The sequence below is a fragment of the Pseudophryne corroboree genome, chromosome 3, assembly GCF_028390025.1.
Source record: "Pseudophryne corroboree isolate aPseCor3 chromosome 3, aPseCor3.hap2, whole genome shotgun sequence".
NCBI lineage: Eukaryota > Metazoa > Chordata > Amphibia > Anura > Myobatrachidae > Pseudophryne > Pseudophryne corroboree.
This window is the reverse complement of record NC_086446.1, coordinates 531,747,857-531,752,906: the sequence shown is the minus strand read 5'-3', so window position 1 is coordinate 531,752,906 and position 5,050 is coordinate 531,747,857. Positions and strand designations below refer to the sequence as shown.

The window sequence follows — 5,050 nt, the reverse complement described above, 5'->3', positions numbered from 1 at the left end:
AGCACATAAGCTATGGTCCCACTGTGTGCATTAATATACAGAAGAGCTCCCTGAAGGAGTTTGCACAGGCCATTGAGAGGAGATAGGCATATTTAAGGACATTCCTTACTGTGGCATAGCATGTCATACTGGTCATACACCATGCCATATATGATGTACAACCCCACGGTAAGGAATGTCCTTACTGTACCTCCAAGAGTAGATCCATAAGCTCTGGGATGGCAATTCAGGAGGACTTACAAAAAGGTATTATTCATTGTGCATCCAATACGCTTTACAAATTACAGCAATCAAGGTAAGAGCTTGCATATGATAAACTGCTTTACAGGGCATTAACCTATTTGTAAGAGTGTTGTTTGCCAAGATGGCCATGACTGCATTGGTGCAAAAATTAGAGAAGCTGAAAAGGTTGGTGATCTTCCTAGACACACTTCATACAGCACCCAAATTCCAGGAGATTTTATATTGCAGGGCAAGATAATTAAATTCTAGAAAACTGTTTACTTTTACAAAACTGCTGACTTTTTCCAGGGGTATGGGAGATTGGTCTATACTTGGAATGGTGACTATTTTGCACCACACAACACAATTTACTTACTCTTGATTTACTTAAGACATACGTTGAACTCCAACATATAAAGGGATTCTCCAGAAATTATAAAACATAGGGCTTTGGGGTTCAGTATGAATGACCGCTGGACGGGGTGCCTGTGGTCACAATACCTACGCTGGCATCCCAATCTATGAAATCTCAACAGGGTTAACAGAAATTTGGTTTGGTTCCGCACAGGAAAAATGTGGTAATGATGAACATAGATTAATACACAGATTGTAGAAAACTGTTCAGGGAATGACCAACGATACTAAGTTTAAATTTAAAGATTCTTAATGAAGACATCTAAATAATTATTTGAGTTGGTGGTGCTCCCAGAGTCAGTAATGGTTAAGCAAAGAGAAGAAAAAAGAAAGACTCTGTGTTGGGGCACGCTTAGAAATTTGAAATAAGTTTATTAAAACTTAACATTTAATTAATAACGAATAAAAGTAATGAGGAGTTTGATACAAAAAAATTGTTCAAGAACACAAAGTAAACATATATATTGACAGAAATCAGGATAAGCCTGATACAAAATTATGGGCACCTGTGGTGAAAAATATACTGAAAAACATAAAAAATTTCAAAAAATTAATATTATTAAGGTGCCTGAGTTAATCAAAATTCAAAATTGGAGTAGAGGTAAATGATATGTACATATAATCACCGCAGTGATAATTGTAGGTAAGCACCTAGTCTAAAACCTCATGAGAATAGATGAGAGGCACAAAGGTTCATAATTGAAATGTCAAATGACTGAGGGTAATCACCTGGTAGAGATTCTGTTTGCTAAAAGGCTAGATCCTTATAGATAACAAAGCATTTAAGATAAAAGTATGATTATTAAAGATACAAAAGAGCATTGATAAATAAGCCTAAAGGCAAAGCCAATTGTAGATGAATAGAAGGTTTGCGGGAAAGTTGGATAAGGAATAGGTAAGTTTCAGAAGTTGCTCTAACACTTCTGCTGTTTGTGATCAGAGCAGGGGCGGAAGTCCCGGAGGCAGCGGAGTCGGCTGCCGCCGGGCTCCTAGCCTGAAGAGGGCGCCTCGCAGCGCCCACTGACTTTACACAGATTGACATGCGGACGAGCGTCCGCATGTCAATCTGCGGTCTCCCTCCCTGCTGTGTTGGAGGGACACGGAGCGCATAGAGCGTCTCTCCTGTGTCCCTCCTTGGCTCTCTCCCCCGGCTGTCTAATACAGGAAGTGCCGTTTGTGAGCTCTGATTGGCTCACGAACCGGCACTTCCTGTATTAGACTAGCCGGGGGAGAGAGCCAGGGAGGGACACAGGAGAGACGCTCTATGCGCTCCGTGTCCCTCCAACACAAGGAGGGGGGCAGGCACTGGGGGCATATACCTGGCACTGGGGGGCATATACCTGGCACGAGGGGGAGGGGAGACCTGGCACTGGGGGGCATATACCTGGCACTGGGGGGCATATACCTGGCACTGTGGGGGAAGACCTGGCACTGGGGGGCATATACCTGGCACTGGGGGGCATATACCTGGCACTGGGGGTGAAGAACTGGCACTGGGGGGCATACACCTGGCACTGGGGGGCATATACCTGGCACTGTGGGGGAAGACCTGGCACTGGGGGGCATATACCTGGCACTGGGGCGGGGAGCATATGTGGCACTGGGGAGAGGGATATATTTGGCACTGGGGGCATATACCTGGCACTGTGGGGGAAGATCTGGCACTGGGGGCATATACCTGGCCCTGTGGGGGAATATCTGGCACTGGGGGCATATACCTGGCACTGGGTGCATATACCTGGCCCTGTGGGGGAATATCTGGCACTGGGGGCATATACCTGGCACTGTGGGGGGAAGATCTGGCACTGGGGGCATATACCTGGCCCTGTGGGGGAATATCTGGCACTGGGGGCATACACCTGGCACTGTGGGGGAAGATCTGGCACTGGGGGCATATACCTGGCCCTGTGGGGGGAATATCTGGCACTGGGGGCATATGCCTGGCACTGTGGAGGAATATCAGGCACTGGGGGCATATAGCTGGCACTGTGGGGGAGTAGGCACTGAGGGGGCATATGTGGCACTGTGGTGGAATATTTGGCACTGGGGGGAGCAGGCACTGAGGGGGCATATTTGGCACTGGGGGCATGTACCTGGCACTGGAGGCATATACCTGACACTGTGGGGGAATATCTGGCACTGGGGGCATATGTGGCACTGGGAGCACGGCCCTAGCAACAAGCACTACCCCCTAGCAACGAGCATGACACCCAGTGCATGAACCCCCTGGCAACGAGCATGACACCCTGAGCATGAAATCCCCTGGCACCGTGCATGGAACCGCTGGCAACGAGCATGACACCCAGTGCATGAAACCCCTGGCAACGAGCATGACACCTTGAGCATGAAAACCCCTGGCACCGTGCATAGAACCAAGAGCATGAAACCCCTGGCAACGAGCAGGTAATTTAAAAGTAATTAGAAGCCTTACTGTAGAACTTAATGTGTAATGGGCATTACGGTGTGTGGCATAATGTATCACGGACATTGCGGTGTGTGTCATAATGTGTCGGGCATTACGGTGTATGGTATACTATATCGCGGGCATTGTGATATGTGGTATAATGTCTCAGGCTCATTGTGGTGTGTGTTATACTGTGTCAAAGACATTGTATGTGCTATAATGTATCAAGGGCATTGCAGTGTGTAGCATAATGTATAACGGGCATTGCGATTCCTGTCATAGTGTGTCGGGGGCATTACGGTGTGTGGCATAATGTGTTGTGGGCATTATAGTGTGTGCATATTGTGTCATGTGCATTATTGTGTGTGGCATAATGTCTAAGGGCCACTGCAGTATGTGGCATAATGTATACTGGGCATTACTATAAGGAGGAAAAATTACAAATAATGTAAGGGGCATGAATCAGGATTATTTTTTTTTCCCGTCTGGGCGTGCAGGTTGGAAAACTGGGGTATAACGCAGTCTTTTCCTGCAATGTCACGCCCCTTTATGGTAAGCCACGCCCATCCCAGCGAAGCCACACACTCTATACTGCCAATTATGGAGGGGGGGGGGGGGGGCAAATAATGTTTTGGCTTGGGGGAGAAAAATTTCTAGTTACGTCACTGAACTGACTCATTCCTGTAAACCGCCACCACAGCGCAAACCCCAGGAGAGTACGCTGGTGAGCGCCTGCTGTGGGAGGTAGGAGAAGAGCTGCTGCTACCGTTTCCCCGCTGCTGTGGGGAAGGGGGGGACGGGATGGATGGACACACGTGCGAGGCGGAGTTTAAGAGCTGGTACCACGCTTGCCTTGTATTCCACTTCCTAATTGCGCTCTGCCTCCGGTAATTGGGGAGGAGAGTAGAGCCTTCTTTCACTACACAAGGTATCCATCTATGCTCCCTTTCTCCCTGTATAAGTGCACTGCCAGTATACTGTATGTATGTTTGTGTATATATAGATAGAGGTAGGGTCTGGCACAGCCACATAATAGACTAATACATTGGGTGCCCTCACAGCAAAGTAGTTTAGCAAAATAGAGGTGGTGCGGCACTCCAATGATTTGCACACTGACAACAATTGAAGTAGTGCAACGTTTCAATGCCCGTTTAATGAATCTGCATTTTTGTCATATATACAATGACCCCCATTCTGCCTCATCCCGTCCTCCAGACCTCTGTTACTCCATCTGACCCCCCCCCCATTTGCCAAGTCCTTCTGCCCGCCCGCGACCATCCCTCCCCATCTTCCTCCCATAATTAATTGTCCTCCCGCAGGGAATACATATGTTTTACCGACAGACAGGCAAAGAATAGCTCTCACCGCAAGAGCTGTCCTTTGGAAATTTCTTCATGCATACGCCATTATGCTTGCAAAGAATGGCAGGATATATATATATATATATAAATATATATATATATAGCCTGCAGGATCAATATTGGTGTGGTGTGTGTGTATGTATGTGTATGTGTATATATATATATATATATATATAATTTTATTTTTTTGCCTCTATATAGGGGGGCACCTGTATTTATATTGCCTCCGGGCGTCTAGGACGAACTTACGCCACTGGATCAGAGGTCACAATCTTACTGCACCTGATATTCCCAAGAGGTCACCCTACTAGGTACTGATCAGGCTTATCAGCGCTTAGCTTCCAAGGTCGGATGAGATTGGGCGTTGCTGCTGAAATATGGCAGTAATAAACACTAGGACACAAATGAGAGAGTGTAATGAGTAGTGAGCAACAAGGTACTTCTGCTGTCCAGTTTCTAGCGCAGATTCTCTGTTGCTGTGAGCATTGCAGAGAGTGGTCTCGCATCTGGATGAGAGGGTACTAAAAATAGAAGTGAGATATGCTCAGAATAGGGAGGAAACCCTGCCTTCTGCTGTCCACTGTCTTATATAGATATATAGCGGACAGTGGATGAGAGAGGTGGGTTAGGCTTACCTATTGAAAAAAAG

At 46.9% G+C, this 5,050-nt stretch overlaps 1 pseudogene; it reads right to left on the bottom strand.

The window, feature by feature from the left end:
* Positions 1 to 4,671: 4,671 nt before the first annotated feature.
* On the bottom strand, positions 4,672 to 4,790 carry LOC134891140 (5S ribosomal RNA; annotated as a pseudogene).
* Positions 4,791 to 5,050: the final 260 nt, after the last annotated feature.